Raw genomic sequence first — 21,731 nt, 5'->3', positions numbered from 1 at the left:
CTGCCCTCCCATCGCACGTGCATCCCCTCTGTCATTTCCAACCTTAGCCACCCTCCCCACCTCCATTCTGGGCCCAGGAAAGACAAGTGAATCACGATGTGCAGGGCTCCCTGCGGCCTGACCCTCATGCTCCAGACATCACCTCTCTATCGAATCAAAGGACCCTTTCCTGCCATATTGGACACCCGTGGCCATAGGTGTTGGCTCTGGGTGCTGCCACTTTGTCAGCCTCAGCATTGTCTTATTTTCAGCCGGGACAGTCTGGAATTCTCAAGTCAAGCCTATTTACCAAGGAAGGCCCTGGCAATACTGCCCTGATGGCACTGGGCTCAGAAGGCTATTCTATGAGGATGCTGTCTCACTAGAGAAAGATAAGAAAAAGAAGGTAAATGGAACCCAAAATAGGAATGGGGCCTGCACTGAAAGGGGGTGCAGAGGAACTTCTCTGTGGGTTCCCTACCCAGAAGGCTCTGGGAGCCCGGCTGAAGAGCCGGTGTGCTTTGGGCTTGGTTTTCCACCAGCAGCCTGATTCTCGTCATTTGGGTTCAGTCCCGCTGTCCTTGCTCGTGAGTGCGCCCCAGGCAGTCTCCTGCCTCTGCTCTTGTTCATGCTGTTCCTTCGACCCAGAAGCCTTTCTTTCCTTTCTCCACGTCACTCGCTTTGATCAAGACCCAGCTGAGGTGTCACTTTCATAAGAAAACCTTCCATGAGCCTTCAAGTGGGCCCTCGGTTCCTTTTCTTTGGTATCTAGGGTTCCTTATACCTACTGAAACAACATCTGTGGGTTCTCAACCCTGAGAGGAGCCTGGCATCACCTGGGGTACCTTGTTAAACATACCAATCCTAGATGCTCAGGTCTCTTGGCGTAAGCTTGGACAACTGTATTTTTATTGGCTTTCATGTGTGTTTTGAATGCCAGGCCAGGGCTGGGTGTGTCTTCTCTAGTCTCTGTCTCCTGTGTCTGGGCACTGGGCTTAGGGCATGGACACTGCATGTCTCTGTGCCCAAACAGCCCCCTAGGCCTGGCAGGAAGGGCTGCAGAAGTGCAAGACCCATGCCCTTTCATTCACACCACTTCAGATCCATTCATAGCTCCTGCTTCGTGCCCCAGGTGATGTGCCAGGGATCTGAGAGCAAAGAGCAAAACCCAACGCAATCTGCCTCACACAGCTGACAGTCTGGTCGGGGAAACAGAGGTGAATCAATTTATCAACATACATCTTATTGCAAAGTGCAACATCAACCTTATAAAGGAAAAGCAAAGCTGCTCTGAGAACTTACAACAGGGACTCTGGCATCAGCGGGGAGGTCAGGGAAGGCCGAGCTGAGCCCTGAATGAGGGTTAGTGGAGGACGGGGTAGTGGGGAGCCGTCTCACTGGGTTCTTTCCAGTGCTCTTTTGGAAGCTGACTGGGAGGCATTGGGGCTCCAAGCCCCTCCAGGCACGAAGATGGTCTCCAGAAGGAGGTTCTCCTCACACCCACCTCAGGACCCTGCCTTCACTTTTGCTTTTCTGCTGTCTTCTCTTGCCATGAGCAAGATGATGTATTTGTAAGCAGAGGAAATGCCTGTTTCTCCAGGCTGGGGGCTGTCTGCTAGCATCTATGGTGCCGTTGCAGAACTCCCACGAGGTGCACCTCCCTTTGAGCTGACGCAATCTCTACTGGGCACATGGCTTGGCTAGTGCAGGGCAGGCTCCCCTGCGGTGTCCTTCCTTGCTCATCAGGGGAGCACCCTTGCGCGGTGAATCATGTGGACAAGCTTCTGTAGTGGCCTCGCTGCCATCCCGAGCAGGACGTTCTGGCTTCTTGGCTCTCCCTTGTAGCTGGAAGATTCCTTTGTCCCAGAAGGAGATAATTACATCTTCTGTGGCCATAACTCTGTTTGGACATTTAGACAAAAATTTATATGTATTTTCTGGAGGACTGCGTGTTTTTCTTATCTGAATTGAAAAGAGGCTTCTTTTAAATATGATCCAAGAGAGTTCTTTCATATGGTAATTCACACACACTCTGGCTGATAAGCCCTAGACTTGGCAGAAGGTTCAAAGCAGAAATTGTGTTCAGATGAGGCACATGGATGCCTTTTGATCTGATTTGCTTTTGGCCACTGACGTTGGGATAATTTTGGCCTCTGAGTGGCAGTGGGCCTCCAAAAGCTGGTGAAAGGAGATTTTTAAAGAAAGTCTGAACCACCGAGAGTGAGTGGAGGAGTTCTTATTACATTTGGGAGCTGGGAAAAGAAGCCTTTTCTGGTGGAAGATAACTCTCATCACATGCTAGCCAGGCTGGAGTGGCCCTGGAGAGGCCTTGCATCCAGATCCTTCCTTTTACCAGTGGGGAAGCTGAGGCCTGGAGAGAGAATGTGGATTCGCTTAGATAACACAGCGCGTGGCAGAGCCAGGCTAACCCCTGATGGGCACTTCCTTCCGCATCCGAACCTTGTTGATGGCCAGCGGTGGCCAGTGTGAGGATGGAAGGAGCTGTGTGGGTGGCTGTGTGTATGGGGAGGTGAGAAGGGGACACGTGGGGCTGGAAGACAGGGTGTCTCACCAAGTCCAGTGTGGTCCCTCTTCTTTCAGATATGGGAAGCTGCTTTGCCTACTTAGGAGGGGTTAGGGATAAGCAGCACCCACAGGAGAGACACTAGGAACAGAGTGGGAACTGGGAAGGAAAAGAGGAAAAGGGAAGTTCATCTTACAGACACCAGAGAACATACAGGTGAACCACGTGCCACGCCACTGTTTCACAAATGACTGTAATACTGGTTTGGGGTGGGGGAGGGTTGGGTGTCAAAGTGACATCCTACCTCAGGTACCATATCCTTCCATGTTTGACGTGTGAAAACACTTTCAGTTATGAAGATAAGTTGAACCTACTGAGCACCCACTAGCTGAGTAACCTAGTGGGTGCTCAGTACATGGTAGCATCTCTCAGTAGAGATCCTGCTAAGGAAAGGGACAGAGGAAGGGAACATGTTTTCTCCTTCAGTTCCCTTAGCAATGCCTTCAGGAGGTATGTTCTCCCCACCTAACAGATGAGGAAACAGGTGAAGTTTCCTGCCCAAGTCACACAACTCAGTAGCAGTGACACTTGGCTCCCCTGGTCCTGTGCTATTTCTATCAACATAACTCCCATCAGCTTCAGCTGACAATTCCTTTCCTTGCCTCCAGGCCCTGCCATCTCTCCCCAGAGGACATGTAGCAGACGTGGTCCCTAAATTCAAATGCCTTTGAGTAGAGGTGTGGTGCACCTTGTGCGTATGCTCTGATTTGGGGAGATGTGTGTTGGTGGCTCAAGCGTTTGAGAATGCTGGAAATGGGAGTCTCTTTCCCAAAAATGCAAAATCAGCAGACATTGTGGGACATACCTGGGTTGGTTCGTTTTTTACTCCAAGACCAGCTTGTTTTCCGTAGGCCCAAGCTCCATCGGCACACCAGGACCCTGTTCCGATGCAGACGTAGAAAGTCAGCACACACATCTTCAGCTGAGGCTGCTTCTGTTCGGGCCTGAGAAATCCGGGGATCCCCTTCCCTCCTCTTCTCTCCTGGTTCCTCTGCTTCTGGTGACGAGGCAGGGACAGCTTGGAACAAAGACCTTCATCATTTCTGTCCTAAGATTAGGCAACTGTGAATTTTTCATCAATATTCATTTCTCTAGTGAATTTCAACAAGATTAACTCTAAAAAATAAAATTTAACATTTCCATTCCCTGTGAAGGGTATTAGTAACTATGGGAAGAAAAATTCTGAAGGTGAAATTGTCTGACTCTGAAGGGCACATGCAGGAGTCCTGACCAGGTTAGGAGTGAAGAGACCTGCATTTTGGTCCTCATTCCCTCCTGCTGCCTGTGTGCCTTAGGCAAGTTGCTTGACCTCTCTGGGCCTCCATGCTTGCTAAGGACTCTTTCAGTGCAAATATTTTATGGTTATAAGCAGGGAGAGAATCCTCTCAGTAATGCGGTTGCTTTGCATGGCTGACTTTCACACATTCACCATGGACAATGATACTTGATAATTTAAGAATTTTCTCTTGGTTGGAACAGGGACTTGAGTTCTTTCCAACTGTGGCCCTAAATCTGTGGGTTTGGGAGGCCCATCAGGCTGTAGAGTCACATGCATTTTACATTGGAAACATATTTCCCATTTGCTTAAAATAAAATCCTGGAGGTAAAATGGTATTTCCAAATTCCACTGAATTGTAGCCTCAGAACTAGCGAGCCGGACCATATGGTCCAAACTCCTCAGTTTATAGGTGTGAAGGCCGAGAGTCAAGGAAGGAAGTACCCTAGGACTCCTGGAGAATTTGGACAGAAGTGGAACCAGAACCTGGGTACCATCACTCCCAGTCTAGTGTTTTGCTTGTGTCCTCTCTAGATGCATAAAATGGAATACAAGCTTGTGTCCTCTCTAGATGCATAAAATGGAATACAAGTAAAGGATTATAAATATCAGACCATAATCTTAAAAACAACTTTAATCCATGTAAATACAGGCCCAGAGATTTTTATTTATATTTTCAGTTTAACACGCATCAAAACCCTGCAGTCTTTAAACACCGCGATGGACATTCTATTTGCATTTCCTGAAGGCCACCCCAGTGAGCAACTCTGAAATAAATTAAAAAGAGTGGTCAAGCCTGAATGCACACTGAGGTTTCCATGTGCTCAGCTCAGCAGATTCAGGTATGACCCCTACAGAGCTTGGACTCTGAACTGGCACTAACATTCTCTACGCTCAATGACCATTTCACACCATGAATTCATCTGTGTAATTGTGCTTAGCTGTCCCAAGATTAACTCCATGTTTGCATGAAGATCAAAATGCTTACTTTAAAAAGTTTGGTTTTCTTCCATTTCTGTCTTATCTGGGGAGGTATTCATGCTTGGAATTTCTTGGGCTTTTCTTTTTCAAATCTCTTCTAGGGATTGAGAATGTGAGGGCAAGTGTGTGTGTGCGTGCGTGCGTGCGTGCGTGTGTCTGTGATGGGGGGTGCCTTACCTTTTATTGTTCTTTTCTTGAAACAACAATCAGCAATCATTCTTCACTGTTTTGATGTCCTCTTGTCAAAGGCCACCCAGGACATTGGACTCTTAAAGTGAGTAACAGCATTCTGGATGGCCCTCGCCCCCAGATCCTACATTAGTTAGGATTCTAGAATTCTGCTTTATTAAAATTTTTATCCTGGGTCACAATTTACGTAAAGAGAACACGTCAGAAGTGTGCATCTTGGTACACTTTTATATATGCATATACTTCTGCTTTGCTTATGTCTTCAGTTATTGTTTGGTACCACTTGGTAGTAAAATATCCATTCTGAGTTTTTCCAAAGACTGCTGTGTCCACGTAGGGAGGATGCTGACGTTTGGAGCTGCTGGAAGGGTGATGGTGAGATTTGAGTCAAGAGGATTTGTTTTCCCCTGTTTCACCTCACTTGCACTCTAGCCACAAGCCCTGGGAGGAATATGGGAAGGAAACACTGTGCTTTCACTTGCAATAGGGATCAGCAGGGAAGACGGAGACATTTGAATGGGGTGGGGTGTTTCCACTTAATCATTACCACTGCTGACATCAATGAAAACCAAGTAATGCGGATTGTCTGCGCTGGCACCTGCAATGAGTGGAAAGGAGGCCAGATTCTTAGTAAGTGTTACGATGAGGTAGGGAACAGACAGAATACAAAACTGAGAGGGGGAAGCAGGGTGGCTGGTATTTCAGCTTCAGTGTGCGGTGGATTTTTTGTGGGTGAAGGGTCCCTGGTTATTTCAAAACAACGTCAGGAGAGGAGCAGTTGTGTTTTCTGGCACCCCAGTGGTTGCCCAGGACACGAGGCAGTCTTTGAGGACAAACACGTCCTTCCCTGAAATAGGAAGTCAACTATTTACTTATACAAATAATACTATAAAAGGGCTTTATAAGTTGAGTTGCAACTCCTGAGCTTTGGACTAACCCCTAGATTTGTCTCAAAAGGCTCCTTCCGGAGGAAGGAAAGTCCTGAGGCTCTCAGGTCGAGCACTGGCTCAAACAACAATTTAAATCAAGTAGAGCCTTCACTGTCTCCAAGTTGAAACTGCTCAGGCAAACACCCTCAAGACAGCTTCTGAACAAGGATGACAATATTACCATTTCAACCTGGTCGGGCATCACAACTTGGTTTCAAAATTCATTGTGTGAAATTTAAAAAAAAAGTTTTCATAATAAAATTCACTTTTAAATCCTATGATTTTTCAGCTTATTCACTTCTTTACATCCCCTCAATTTTCACCTCCTTCCTTTATCGCATTCCTTTGGCAAAAGCACAACCCTGGTTAGATCTGACTCTCTACTCACTTAGCACCTGACCTTCTGTACCTGAATGAGGTTCGAGAAAAATGTACAGCCAGGCTGGTTGCTCACACTTTAGATTCACGACCTCAAACCTTGCCGGCTCCTTAGTGCTGCCAGGCAATCACATACTGGCATAACAATCTACACTGGCCTATCCCACTCAGTCAGTATTTGTTGAATGAATGGATATATAAATGAATTTTATTTAGGGTCCCATGGATGCTATAGTTCTGCTTGTCCAAGTTTGAAAGCGAATTTTATTTTAAAAACTTTTTTTTAAGTGAGCACCAGCCTTGGATTTGTATTCCAGGCCTACCCCTGCCTCTTACTAGCTGGGCGACCCTAAGCAAGTGACCCTTCCTCTCTGGGACTCAGTCTCCTCTATGAATGAGGCAGCTGGACCTGGACACTAGCAGATGGAGAGTCTCTCTAGATGTCGGTTAAACGAGTGAGATGAGGTCCCTACCTTCTGCTGAGGTTCACAGATCCATGGTTCTTCCTTGAGCCAAGCAAGCCCATAGCTGGGAGTCAATCAGGAGAGGGAGACGAGAGGCCACTGATATTTAAAGGAACCAAGGAGAAACAATTGCAGGAGGACCCATCTCTTCTTTACTGGTCTCTGACTTTAGTTTCTGGCCCTGCAGCTGGAAAGAGATTCCAAAGTAAGCAAATCTCTCATGATAAAAGCAAACAGTGACTTTAGTTCTGAGCAAACTTCAGATGGAGTGTAGCAGAGAGATGATATTGGACTGCGATTCGGGGGCCCGGATTGTAACCCAACTCTGTCACTGATCATGGGTCCCACCCTCCTCTTGCGTCTCAGTTTCCTCTCTGTATAATGAGTCAATTTAAGTGCCCTAAGCTTTTATCTGGCCTCTACCATTTCCCAGCACTGGTGGCATCTTTTTGTCCTTTTAAACTTGCCCGGCCTGTTTCAGATCAGAACTGGCACAGCATCAGCAAGTTTATGGTTTTACAAGCCCTGAAACATGCTTTGCAAATAAATGACGAAGGCATTGGAATATTGCATGGAAACCAAAGTCTTGAACAAGAGTAGGACTTTGGAATTGTAAGAGGAATGGAAAGGCGTTCATGGTAGAAACACCTGTCCTTGACCCTGAAACCAGAGAGACAAGCGGCCACAGACCGAGGGAGATCCAGTGGTGCTAGGAGTACTGTCTGGCACTTTCTCCTGGGATGTGGTATAGTGGGCAGTTTGGGTGCTACCTGGTCAAGTCATGAAAAACAAAGTCTCCAGGGAGAAGATCACTTCAATTATCTTTCCATCTTTCTGATTCCTTTAAGGGGTCTGTTGATGGGCTAGGACATTTTTAATAACTCTCAAACCTTTGCTAATCTGTCCCTTTCTCCCTGACAACACTCTCCCCTCTGCTCCCACTTTTTATTAAATAGAGAGAGAAAAAGGGCTCAAGCTCAGAATCTTTACCAGTCTAGAATTTGATAATATTGTTTTGCTTAATTGTATTTATTTTTGTGGTTACTTTCCATGATTGGAAAGTGATATTATTTTTCCATTTTAGAGTAGTTAAAAATTTATCTTAAAATACACTTATTTAAGTTTAGAAAACTGAGTTGATTTCTATAAAATTATTAACAAATAATGTGTGTTCTACGCAGATATTACAAAATAGGGCAGGTAGTCCCTGGGGTTTGGTGGGTGGCATTCCCCAGCCCAAACTGGCACCATTCAGATAGAGGAGGTTCCTCTGGACACCACAGTAGTGCTTATAATGCCATTTGGATCTACTGGGTAACTCAGCTTTTGGTCTTTTTTTTGTTTTTCTTTTTAAATAAATGTTACCCTTTTCCTGATCACTTGTGTAAAACTTGGAACTACACAAAAACATGTAGAAAGAAAGGACAAAATTTTTTAAAAAATATATAGAGTAGAATGAAAAACCACTTATTGTCTCTCTACTCAGAAATAACCACTCCTAATATATTGGAAAGTTTTTCTTCCTCAGTGCACCAACAGAGCTGTTGTTATAATGCATAAGTTTAATTTTTGTAGCCTATTTTATTTCCTTAACCTTATAACATATATTTGTCCCCACACCATTCAAAACGCTTCATAAACATTTTAAATGGTTGCAAGGTCTTTACCATAGTGAAGTCCCATCGTGGATTTAACCATTCCCCAGCTGTTTTACACCTGGGTTATTTCCGGTTTTGTCCATTAAAATGTGATGGATAGCTTTATGCATCTTGATTTGCCTGCATTTTGTTTTGTTTAATTTTAAAAAATTAATTAATTTATTGGCTGCATTGGGTCTTTGTTGCCACACATGGGCTTTCTTTAGTTGTGGCAAGTGGGGGCTACTTTTCATTGTGGTGCGCGGGCTCCTCACTGTGGTGGCTTCTCTAGTTGTGGAGCACTGGCTTTAGGTTCATGGGCTTCAATACTTGCAGCACGTGGGCTCTACAGTTGTGGCTCATGGGCTCTAGAGCGCAGGCTCAATAGTGGTGGCACATGGGCTTAGCTGCTCTGAGGCATGTGGGATCTTCCTGGAGCAGGGATTGAACCTGTGTCCCCTGCATTGGAAGGCAGATTCTTAACCATTGTGCCACCTAGAAAGTCCCTGTTTGTTTAATTTTTTATTGGAGTATAGTTGATTTACAATGTTGCATTAGTTTCAGATGTACAGCAAAGTGAATCAGTTATACATACACATATATCCACTCTTTTTTAGATTCTTGTCCCATATAGGTTATTACAGAGTACTGAGTAGAGTCCCCTGTGCTACACAGTAGGTGTTGCCTGCATTTTGGATGGTTTCCTTACAATAATTCCAGAAGTGGTAGGCCTAGGTGGGAAGATTTTTCAGACTTTTGGGATACACATTGCTAAACTTTTTCCAAAAGCATGGGGACCTGAAAGTACTCTGATCTGAACTCATGTGATGGGACACACTTGGGTTTGTGTACATAAGGTGGGCTTGTTATTGGAAATTGCTCAGACTCCGTCACTTCAGGCCAGTTACCCAACTTCACCACCTCCTGCTGGTGAGGGTCTGACCAGCCCCTCACCAACCAAGAGCAAGTGTTCTTCACATCTAGGCCCATGAGTGCTCATACTTTGGCTCAAAAAGTACGTGTCATGAACTTCACCGTATGTGATTCTCCCTTCATGTAAAGGGATCAACAACTGTTGATTTTTTGAGGAATCTCCATACTGTTTTCCACAGTGGTGGCACAAATTTACACTTCCACCAACAGTGAATGAAGATTCCCTTTTCTCCACATCCTGGCCAACACTTGTTATTTGTCGTCTTTCTGATGAAAGCCACTCTGAGAGGTGTGAGGTGGAATATCATTGTGGTTTTGATTTGCATTTCCCTGATGATTAGTAGTGTTGAACATCTTTTCATGTGTTTATTGGCCTTGTATATCTCTTTTGGAAGCATGTCTATTCAGGTCCTCTGCCCATTTTTAAATTGGGTTGTTTTTTATGAAGTTGAGTTGTAAGAGTTCTTTGATATTTTGGGTATTAACCCCTTGTCAGATATTTTGTTTGCAAATATCTCCTTCCATTCAGGAGGTGGACTTTTCATTTTGTTGATAGCCTCCTTTGCTGTGTAAAAGCTTTTTTGTTTGATGTAGTCTCATTTGTTTATTTTTGTTCTTGTGTTCCTTGCCTGAGGAGACATATCCAAAAAATACTGCCTTTATTTTCTTCTAGAAGTTTTATGGTTTCAGGTCTTATGTTTAAGTCATTAATCTATTGTGAGTTTGTTTTTGTGCATCGTGTGAGAAAGTAGTCCAGTTTGATTATTTTGCAGGTAGTTGTCCAGTTTTCCCAACATCATTTATTGAAGAGGCTGTCTTTTCCCCATTGTATATTCTTGTCTCCTTTGTCATAGATTAATTACCCATATAAATGTGGGTTCATTTCTGGGCTCTTTGTTTGGTTCCATGGATCTATGTACCTGGTTTTGTGTCAGTACCACGTTGTTTTGATTACTGTAGCTTTGTAGCATAGTTTGAAATCAGGGATCATGATACCCCCTGTTTTGTTCTTCCTTCTTAAGATGATTTTGACTATTCAGGGTCTTTTTGTGGTCCCATACAAATTGTAGAACTATTTGTTCCAGTTCTGTGAAAAATGCCATTGGTATTTTGATATGGATCACACTGAATCTGTAGATTACCTTGGGTAGCATGGTCATTTTAACAATATTAATTCTTCCAATCCATGAACACAGTATATCTTTCCATCTGTTTGTGTCATCTTCAATTTCTTTCATCAATCTCTTATAGTTTTCCAAGTATGTTTTAATTGTTTTTTGATCACCTATCACATGCCAGACATTGTGCTAGGTCCTGGGGATACAAAGGTAAGTAAACCACTCTTGTGTCTTATTGGGAAGGGTCACATTCTTGCATGTGTATGTTTTTGTGTGCAGGGGTGAGATGGAGGGATAGACCAGCAGTAATAGAGTTATTGATTAATATATAATTAATCCAGATGCTGCATGGACGTTGAGGGATAAGGCATAGGACTGGTTAATAAAGGCTTCCTGGAGGAGGTGACTCCTGAGCTGTCAGGGAGGCTGAGAAATGCTATGTGCACTTGCTGTCCCCTCTCCTCCCACTGCAGTGTCTCCCTTTCACTGCCATGGCCCAGGTTCAGTCCCTGGTCAGGAAAGTGAGATCCTGCAAGCCAAGTAGCACAGCTAAAAAAAAAAAATAGCAATCACTTCTTTGCAGAACCACAGAAACTGCACAATAAGCAGCAGATTTATGATAAAAATTCAGATAAAATTAAAGGTCTAGCTTCCTTGAAGCTCTTCTAAATTTGCTTTATAAATACACCAAGAGCACCTCATGATTACACCTAGATGCTTTCTGGGATGTGGTTTAGTCTTGATAATTGTCATTACATTTCAGTGAATGTAATTTGATGAAAACTTTTAGGGAAATAAAACTTTTCATTAGGGTTCCAGATTTTACTGTGTCATCAGTTACCTCCGGGGGTGCATCTGTTGACACCAGATAACCCTTCTTGGGAGTCTCTGTGCTAACTTGTGGAGGTGTGTTTGTGTCTTGTAGGTGAGACAGAGCATAGCAGCCTTCAAACTTAAGAGCAAGATACATCTGAGATAAGTTGGTCTTTAACCTTTTTTCCTAAGTCAAAGTTTTCATTATTTGTCTCCTCGGTGCCAAAAGAATAAAACGCAAACCTGCTCACCACAATATTGGAGCCTCTCCTTTTCACCTGGCCGTGTCCTAGCTTTCCTGTGCTCTGTTCTGAAACAGTTTTCCACTAAAACAAGTTCTGTGCTCCAAGAAAACATCCTGTCCCCAAATCCCTGTTCCTCTTTCCCCTTCCAAGACTTGCCCAAGCAGTCACCTCTGCCTGCTTTGATTCACTGTTTCACGTTACCCCCAAGCTGCCCGACAAACTCTGCAATGCTTCACACCTACAAGCTTCTGGAAGCCAGCATTGCACTCTGGCATTAAACAGCCTGTGTTCAAGCTCCCGCTCTGTCCCGCACAGGGTGACTGTGAATATGTTACTCAGCCTTTTTGAGCCTCAGTTTCCTAATCTGTAAAAAAAAGTAGGAGGGGAATATTTACTTCACAGTTGTAAAGACTGAGACAATGTGAGTGAAACTGCCTAGTATATAGAAGACAGTCAAGAAATATTTTGCCTATTGATGGAATTTCCCTCCTGAACAAGTTGGATTTACTCTCCCTTTCCTGCAGTTCCAGAGCATTCTATACCACACTATTGCCTTGACTGAGAGGTTTCAGTGTTTGTGAGGTGGGGGTCAGAAGCTCATTTTACTTATCTTGGTATCTGCCCTGATGCCTTTAGCATAATACTTGCTCAAAACGTAAAATTAAATTGAACCAGCTCTTTGGGTTTTGCGTTTTTTTGTTTTGTTTTGTTTTGTTTTTCTGTGACATTCATTACAATGGCCTCCAGGTCTGAAGTCAGTGAAGCTGCCAGACTTTTTTGGGTGCTCCAGCCCCACTTGTTTGCTCAACGGACGTCTCCACGTAAAGGTCTCACTCCCTGTGCATGGTCCCCCTGCAGCCTCCCACAGCGACGTGTACTCCCTGCACACGCTCCCACTACAGCAGTGGTTCTCAACGGGGCACTTTTGCCCCCCAGGGGATGTTTGGCAGTGGCTGGAGATGTTTTTTGGTTGTCACACAAGAGTGGAGGATGGTCCTCCTGGCACCAATAGAGATCAGGGACATTGCTAAACATCTCACATACACAGGGCAGTCTGCATAATGAAGAATTATCCCACCCCGAATGTCAATAGCATCGAGGCTGAGAAACTAGAACTAGAGGCAATCTTGTACAAGGTAGTGGGGCCATGGTACTGCTCTGCTCACCGCCCTCTCAAGGCTCCCGACCTCCTCAGAGGAAAATTGGCAGTCCTCACACCTCCCTTCTCTCTTAAAGTTTTATTGAGATTATAATCCACTTGCCCTAGAATCCAACCTTCTAAAGTGTAAAATTCAATGGCTTTTAGGAATCAGTTGTGTTCCCATCACCACCATCAGTTTTAGAATACTTTGATTATCCCCACCCCACCCCCCCCAAAAACCCACCCACACCCCCTAACCATCAACTTCCCATCTCACCTTTCCCTCCCAGTCCTAGGCAACCACTAGTCTACTTTCTGTCTCTATAGATTTGCCTTTTCTGGACATTTCATATAAATGGAATCATACAGTATGTGTACATATGGTTCCTTTGTTACTGATTTCTTTCACTCAGCATGGTGTGTTCAGGGTCTATTCATGTTGGAGCATGTATAAGCACATCATTCCTCTTTTAATGGAATAATACCCTGTTGTAACCATTTACCACATCTTACTTGTCCCTTCATCAGTTGATGGACATTTGGGGTGCTTCTACTTTTTGGCTATCATGAATAGTGCTGCATGAACATCTGCATGCAAGTTTTTTGCGAACATGTTTTCATTTCTCTTGGGTGTGTATCTAAGTTGCTGGGCTATACAAGAACTCTGTGTTTAACCTTTGGAGGAGCTGCCTGTTTTCTCCTTCTTTTCTCTAAGGATCCACATCCGACCAACCACCACAGGCTGTGGTTCTTCCTCCTGAGAGTGTGCCCTCCTCCATCTCCGGGAACTGCCTCTCCACTTCTTACCTGGACAGCCACCGTGCCTCCTAGCCGAGATGCCGCAACTGCACATGGGAGTCACAGGGAGAAGGAGTTTCACCATCCCGGTGCCCAGGCCACACCCCAGACCAGTCACTGCAGCCTCTCTGGAGGCCGACCCAGGCATCAGCCTTTCTAAAGCTCCCCAGGTGGTTACAACGGACAGCCTAGTGGGAGAACCATGGTGCCTCTTTCCCTCCAATCACCACCCTCCCACCTGAGTGCTTTTTCTAAAGCAAATCTGATTGTGTTACCTGCACACTTCTCGAACCCCTCTTTGGCTCCCTCACAATGTAATCTGAACTCCCTAGGATGGGTACATCCATCTACCTACCTCCTGATCTTGCCTCCTTTCCCTCCCTGACTCAGGGCACTGGCATGCCCGGCCGAGCTGAGCCTCACACACTTTCCTCCGTGTGCCCGCTGGCCACGCCTCCGTGCCACTTCTGAGAGCATCTTCCTATCTTTTCACCCTCCTCTGGGAAGTCTTCCCTGACGCTTCCCTGGGGACCTGGCTCAGTGCTGAGCGAGTCTCCCTTTGGGCAGCCTTCCCTTCCCACACTGACTGTCACATTGAGTTCACTGGCCTCAGGTCTGTGAGCGCCTCGAGGCCAGGGCTGGTATGTCGTTCATCTTTGTACCCTCCACCTGCTGACACACAGTGGATGGTGTCTGTCTGTCTGTGTTGGTGAGAAGGGCGATGAATGAAGGCGTGAAGGGGTGAAAGCCTACTGGCCCACTTAGGGCAGGGACCAGGGAGGCAGTCCTACCAACCGCCCAGCCATACACTCCTGAGTCCCAACAGTAATCCAGGGGCAGCCAGAGGCTCTGCTTAGCACCCTACCTGGCCCGGTGAGCCCACACATCTTCCACACCGCGGCCACACCCAGCGGCATTTCCCGTCTCGAGCCTCACGTGTTTTATTTCTCTAGCCATGGGCCTGGTGCCAACAGGTATTGGCAGGAAAGAGGGGGCTGGGTGGGACAGTCCTTCTGCAGCTAAAGGCAAAGTGCCCCAGTGCAGAGATAAATCACATACATCCACTTTCAAAGGGCCCCAGTGGGGTAGAATGTCCCTTGTCCCGTCTTTGGCCACGAACCTCCAGGCTCAAGAAGTTAACTGCCCTCCTCTGGAGACGCTATAGAGAGTATGGCACGTCCACAGTCAGCACAGAGCACAGGCGGAACCGTCCCTCTGGGTGGGGCCTGGACTGCAGACACTCTGTCCGCTCAGCTTTCCTGGGCCTCCCCTCCTGGCATGGGCTGCGCTGTCTCTGGGGGGACCTGTTGGAGGCTGCAGGCCTTGACTGCTGGTGCTGGAGGCCACCAGGGAGCATTTACCCTGTAAACCACCAGGCTTTTTTCTGCTGCTCTGCCTACACTGATGCCACTTTACTTCCCATGAATAAGAGGAGCACTGAAAAGGGAATCCAGCTCTGCTGTCAGCCACGTGACTGGGGGTGACTCGCTTCCCCTCCTGGGTTCATGGTCCCCTTTGAGGTAAAGGGGTGAGGCGGGGTGGACCAGGTGGCCCTGAAGGCTGCTGTTACTTCCAATGTCACAGCCTGCCCCACCTGAGAGCAAAGCTGTGTGAAGTCTTCCTCTTAGGGCCTGAGTTGTTAGGAAAACCACAGCTGGGGAGATCACAGCCAAACACAGCAAAAAACAACAAACTTGAAAATAACTCCTCTTCATATTTTCATTTTTTCTATATCTGGCCTCTGCATACTCCAGGCGATAGCAGTGCAGCAGCAACAGCACTGGACCAAGGAGTCTCCCAGACCTGAGCTCAGCTCTTGCTCTGACTAGCAGTGCCATCTGGGGCAAGTCACTCTCCCCTCTGTAGGCCTCAGTTTTCTGACTGTAAAATGGGGATATTTCATACCTCCACAGTTCATTCAACAGACACTTGCTGAGAGCCTGCTGTAGGCATGGCCTGGTGCCAGGTGAGGGGGAGGGGGATAGAAAGGTAGGTGAGACAGAATGCTAACTCTCAAGGAGCTCCCAGTCCAGCCAGAAGACAGCCACATAAACAGCCGACTGTGGTCCAGTGTGGTGAGCGATGCAAACAGAGAGCACGGTAAGAGCTGGCCTTCGGTTAGGTCCTCTCAGTGCTCGGCTACTGACCCTACGAGCTGACACTGCAAACATCCCCATTTCACAGGTGCTCAGGAAAGGCCTCCCAGAGGAAAGGGCGCACGTGTCTGCTGAGACTTGCAGTGTACAGACTGCAGTGCAATCTGAAGAGCTGAACCAAGGTCTGGGCATGCAGGAGCCCACATAGCTGAAGCCCATGAGGGGTTGTGTGGGTCAGGGGTTGCGTGGGTCAGGGGCTGCTGATGACAGGGAGGTGGGGGAGAAGCCATGAAGGCTCTTGTAAGCTACCTGAAGGGGTTGATGAAGGCCCCGGAGAGCCAGCTTGGTGGCCGGCAGTTCGGAGAATGGGTTAAGCGGGGTGAGAAAGGAGACCAGAGCCCGGCAGACCTGCCAGTGATCAAGGGCCCTCTTGGAGACTGTTGTCATGGTTTCAGGAAGAGGCGAGGACCTGGCCTTAGGGCCAGAGGGGACTGATGCCAGAACTGGAGACTGTGGGCCATGGGGATAGAGGGTGATCAAGGCCAGTGAGGTCATGTACCAGGTGGCCTCCCGCAAAGGTGGAGCCTGTGTTCCAGTGTCAGCCTGCAGTGCCTCAGGCTCATTCCCAGAATGGCCACTGGCCCACTCACCATCTCTCCTGTCAACACCCTGGGAGACCCAGAGGTGGAGGAGGACCAGGCCTTCCTGGCCCGGCAAGGACTCCACAGAACAAAGATGGCCAGAGGCCAGGCTTTCTAGAAAAAAATACTTCATGGACACTTGTTAAATGGAAAAAAACCTCTTTTCTTCCTCTTACAGCTTATATTCATTTCCTCTTAAACAGAAGGTGTTTAAGGGTCAATACTAAATGGTCAGTAACAATTAGCTGCATCTGAGATTCCCAAGCAAAATGTGGAGTTAAGCCCTGTCTAGTCAGGAAAGCAGGGCAGAACCAGTCTTGTCTGGTGGTGGGTCATCTGGCTACTGAACTTCCTGCTATGAAGCCCAAGAGTTAAAGAAGTTTGGGACTAGCACGAGGAGGGAGGTGCCGCGGGATGAAGAGACTAGGAAGCTCATACAGTCCTGCAGGAATATGAGACTGGGGTATCTGAGCAAGGAGGCATGGCAGAGCCGGGGCAAGGACAGCATGATTACCGCATCGGTGGTGTGGACACCTGGCTGGCTGCTCGGGAAGGCACACAGTTCCATCTCTGCCTCACACCACACATCCCGATAAAATTCTAACACCTATGAAAGAGTGCATATAAATCAACAAACAACGGAGACAATGTCCCACAGAAAACTGGATAAATTACGGAACACTGACACGATGGACGGTTATCAAATCACTAGTCGTGTTTTAGAAGAATACTGAGTGCTCGTGATTATTAAGTAAAATAGCAGGCTACGAGAAAGCACGCGGGTTGTGATCACAATTTGGTGGACTAATCTCCCACAATATATCTGGAAGTGTTTGCGTGCACACACACATAACTGAAAGCGTGTGAGCCCACATGTATAGTGTATACTCACACGTAGGCATGTATCATATATCATGAAACATATCAAAATGCTAATAGTGATTACCTCAGGTCATTTTTACTTACATACATTTATTGTTTTGTTTTCTCCTAACGTTCCACAATGAAGATTCGTTACTTGTATAATAAGGAATATCAATAAATGTTATTTAGAAAATGAATCTATGATGGCTCTAATATTAAAGTGGAAGAAAGTGGAAAAAAACTGGGGGAGCCTACTCACCCAGGCTGGGACTCCGGCTGCCTGAGCAGCCCTAGTTTTTCCTGATGCCCTTCCACCGAATGACCGAACGTGACTCTAAACTTCTGGAACCTGACACCATGCGCAGGCTGTGGTTCTTGGACAAGGAACCTGCTGGCCCAGTCTTGGATACCTGCTCTTGTTTTATACAAGACAGTCTAGGGGTGACCCGCGCATCTCTCCATTTCCAGGGGAAAAACTGAGTTTATGGTTAGCGTTTTCTCAATTAAAACTTTTCTCCTATAAAATTTTCTTAAACATTTGATGCCTGAACTTACTCTGATATAATAGAATCTAGTTTGAGGCTGTATCAGATTTAGCCCTGATTATATACATAACTGTCTTAAGTTGATACGTCAATATTTCAGTATGCACTGGTTTTCCAAAGAGTGAAGGCTACGACAGCCTGGGTACCTGTTTTTCACAAGTTCTCCAGGTGATTCTGAAACATGCCAGCTTGAAACCTCTTGTTGGTGTGTGTTCTAAAGTAGTGGGTCTGAAACTTTGCTGTAATTAGAATCATTTGTGCAGATTTTAAACACCCTCGATGGCAAAAGTACCCCAGACCACTAAACTCAGAATCAGAATGTTTTTATAAGTTCCCCAAGTAATGCCAATGTGCAACCAGGTTTGAGAAACAGTGCTTTAATGAGAGCAACCTGAAATCCAGGTGCTGCACCTCCTGAGCTTGAGAAACACAGCTTTGGTAAAAGCCTGAGTCTGAATCATTTTGCATTCTCTGTCTCCATCTGCTGGCCATCCAGCTACATTGCTATAGTTTGCAATTTGAGTTTCCAAGACATGCTGTGGCTTGTATATATACTTTTAAGAAGGTTTGCCAACTAGTGAATATAACAAAAAGAAACAGATTCACAGATATAGAGAACAAAATAGTGGTTACCAGTTGGGAGATGGAATGGGGGAGGGGCAAAGCAGGAGTAGGAGATTAAGAGGTACAAACTATGTATGAAATAAATAAGCCACAAGGATATATTACACAGCACAGGGAATACAGCCAATATTTTGCAATAACTATAAATGGAGTATAACCTTTAAAAATTGTGAATCACTTATGTTGTACACCTGAAACTTATATAATATTGTACATCAACAATATCTCAATTAAAAAAAAGTGTTTGCCAGAAGAATCAGAAAACTGAAAAGAGTTAAAATGTTTAAGTAATACAAATAGCTACAAAATATATTCTTGTTTATAATAGGATGGTTTAAGCGTTAGAAATGCATTAATATAATGCATCTAGGATCTTTTTTGTGCTTGGCAAATAAAAAGCAGCCAATAAATGTTGATTATCACCATTATAATTAGGCATAAGATAAACTCCCATCTTTTAAAATATATTTTAAAAATATATTTAGTGCCACTGTACCTGGCACACTATTGGCTATGTGTACCCAGTGGTACACAGATACAGTCTGTACAGCGGGAAATCGAGATCAAGAGAGTATATTGTGTGTGTGTGTGTGTGTATGTGTGTGTGAGGGAGAGAGAGAGATTTTTAAAAATTATATAGACATTTGGGGGAGTATTCTGTATTACGCGTTCTGTCACATATATAGATTCATTTATTTTTTAAAAAATTTTATTTATTTATTTATTGGCTGCGTTGGGTCTTTGTTGCTGTGTGTGGGCTTTCTCTAGTTGTGGAGAGCGGGGCTACTGTTCGTTGCGGTGCGAGGGCTTCTCATTTCAGTGGCTTCTCTTGTTGAGGAGCACGGGCTGTAGGCGTGTGGACTTCAGTAGTTGTGGCTCGTGGGCTCTGGAGCGCAGGCTCAGTAGTTGTGGTGCACGGGCTTAGCTGCTCTGCAGCATGTGGGATCTTCCCGGACCAGGGCTTGAACCCGTGTCCTCTGCATTGGCAGGCAGATTCTTAACCACTGCGTCACCAGGGAAGACCCACATATATAGATTCATGTAACTACCACCACAATCAGGATTCCAAACTGTTCCACCATTTCTCCAAAATTCCCTCATGCTTCCCTGTAGTTGAATCCTGCCTCCATCCCAGTCCCTGGAAACCACTGCTTTGTCTTCCATTCTTACAGTTTTGCCTTTTCCATAATGTCATGTAAATGGAATCATAGTTTGTAACATTTTGGAAGTGGCTTCTTTCAGCATAATTTTCTTCCTTTTGCTTGCTCTAGGTTTTTCTCTTATTTTCCTAGTTAAGTTTGAAATTTAGGTGATTGAAACCTTTCTTTAAAATAACTATGGAATATAAATTTCCATCAAAGCTTTGGTTTAGTTGCATCTATACATTTTGACATGTTACATATCATATAATACGATATTCTCATTTTTGTTCAGTTTCAAGTATTTTCTAAGTTCTCGTTTTCCAGTATCCTTCGAGACTTCTCCCTTCGACCTATGGATTACTTAGAAGTACGCTATTTAATTTCAAGGAATTGGAGATGTTCTGGTGATTGATTTCTGGCTTAATTCCTTACAGTCAGAGATCATAGTTGGTATGATTTCAGTTCTTCAGAATCTGTTCAGATTTGTTTCATGACCTGGAATATGGTCTATTTGTTCTATTGGTTACTGAGAAAGGAGTGAGCGTTAAAGTCTACAACTGTGCTTGCGGGCTCGCCATTTCTCCTTTCAGTTCTGTCAGTCTTTGCTTCACGTGTGTTGAAGATGTGTTGTTAGGTTCACAGCCATTTAGGATTGTCAGGACTTCTCTGCAACTTGACACTGTTATCATTATGCAACATCCCTGTTTATTCCTGTTAAGTTTTCTCGCTCTGAAGTCTATTTTGTCTGATAGTATATAGCTACTCCAAATTTCTTTTTATTAGTATTTACATGGTGTATTTTTCTTTTTTTCTTTTATTTTTAACCTATACTACTTATTTTATATGGGTTTCTTATAAAACACATATGGTTGGGTGGTGGGTATTTTTACGTTCTGACAATCTGTCTTTTAATTAGCATATTTAGACCTTTATGTAATTGTTGGTATGATTGGATGTAGGTCTACCATTTTTTGTTTTCTCTTTGTTCCCTATGTTTTTCATTCCTGTTTTTCCTTTCCTGTCTTCTTTTGGATTATTTGAATATTTTTAATATTCCACTTTAATTACCTATTGAGTTTTAAAATATATCTTTTGTGTAATTTGTGTGTGTGTGCAGGTGGTCTCTCTAGCAACTACAAAATACTTAACTTTTCATAGTTGTTTGGGATTAATATTTTATCATTTAAGTGAAATGTAGAAATCTTACTATCATATAGATCTCTTGACCCTTCCTCTTTAATTTTCATGTTTTACACCTATATTCACTGAAGACCCCATCAGACAATGTTATGTTTTAACTGATTATACGTGTTATAAAAAGCTTAAGATGAGAAACAGTCTATCCAAATATTTCCCATTTCTGTCTCTCTTCCTTCATTCCCACGGTTTTGATTTCCCTCTGGTGTCACAGTTCTATTAACAAAATATTATCACCTCAAGACGTCAAATGAGAAAACCCAGAGAGCAAGAGAAAGCAATGGGCATCAGTCTCTTGCTGTTGGGACCACACTTCTGCTGAAATTTTTAGGCACCTGCCTGGCTGCGACAGCCACTGCTGCAGTGGGACTGCCGAGGGGCTGGGGTGGGAGAGGAGGGAAGCAACAAACAGGGACCTCCTCGCCTCTCTCTGGCCTACGTAGGCCCGTCCCAGGACCAGAAACAGACAGCTTCTCCGCGAGCTCTTTCTGCCTGCATGGTATGCAGGTCCAGGATTCTGTCTGCTTGGAGTCCAGCCAGGAGACACCAGGGAGGGGAGAAACAGTAAACTTACTGCCAGTTTGGTGGTACTTGGATTTCTCCTTTCCTTCCCTGATCTTCCTGTTATGCTTTCCTTTCCGAGATAGCTGCTCCATGCATTCAGTGGGAGAGACAGGTGGGCTAGGATGGAAACGAGAATGAGAGATGGATTTTTATATAACAAACAGTGCCGTGGATTTACAAAGGCTGAAAAATGCTCCCTTAGGGCACCCTAATTGGGGAGAAATTCTCTTTCCCCCTGCAGCATAGTGGCTAGAAACCTAATTCCTTGGTTTGAATTTTTATATTCATTTTTCCAGATGAACTTTACAATCACTTTGCCATTAAAAATATTTTTTTGATTTTGATAGGAATTTAGCTAAATTTATAGATTCAGAGAGACATGGTCTTTTTATAATATTGGGTTTTTCTATCTAGGAACACGGTATGTTTTCTCATTTTTTAAAAAAAAAGTCCTCTTCAATGACCTTCAAAAAATTTTTTCCCCCACAAAATCCTTGCATAGGCTTTGGTTAGATTTATTCCTGGGTATGTTCTTATTTTTATTACTATTGTGATGGGATCCTTTTTTAACATAAAACAGTCTTATTGGTTAT

The 21,731-nt window shown here is 44.8% G+C and overlaps 1 long non-coding RNA gene across 1 annotated transcript; it reads right to left on the bottom strand.

Annotated features, from left to right (window-relative positions):
• Nucleotides 1-4,500: 4,500 nt before the first annotated feature.
• LOC130839976 (uncharacterized) lies at nucleotides 4,501-21,265 on the bottom strand. Its single transcript, XR_009049942.1, has 3 exons — nucleotides 21,149-21,265; nucleotides 6,790-6,967; nucleotides 4,501-5,856 (listed from the first exon to the last, which is right to left on the bottom strand). It is a non-coding gene; the product is annotated as an uncharacterized LOC130839976 (long non-coding RNA).
• Between the last annotated feature and the right edge of the window lie 466 nt (nucleotides 21,266-21,731).

Source organism: Hippopotamus amphibius, chromosome 17, assembly GCF_030028045.1.
Source record: "Hippopotamus amphibius kiboko isolate mHipAmp2 chromosome 17, mHipAmp2.hap2, whole genome shotgun sequence".
NCBI lineage: Eukaryota > Metazoa > Chordata > Mammalia > Artiodactyla > Hippopotamidae > Hippopotamus > Hippopotamus amphibius.
This window is presented reverse-complemented; position numbering and strand designations above follow the sequence as displayed.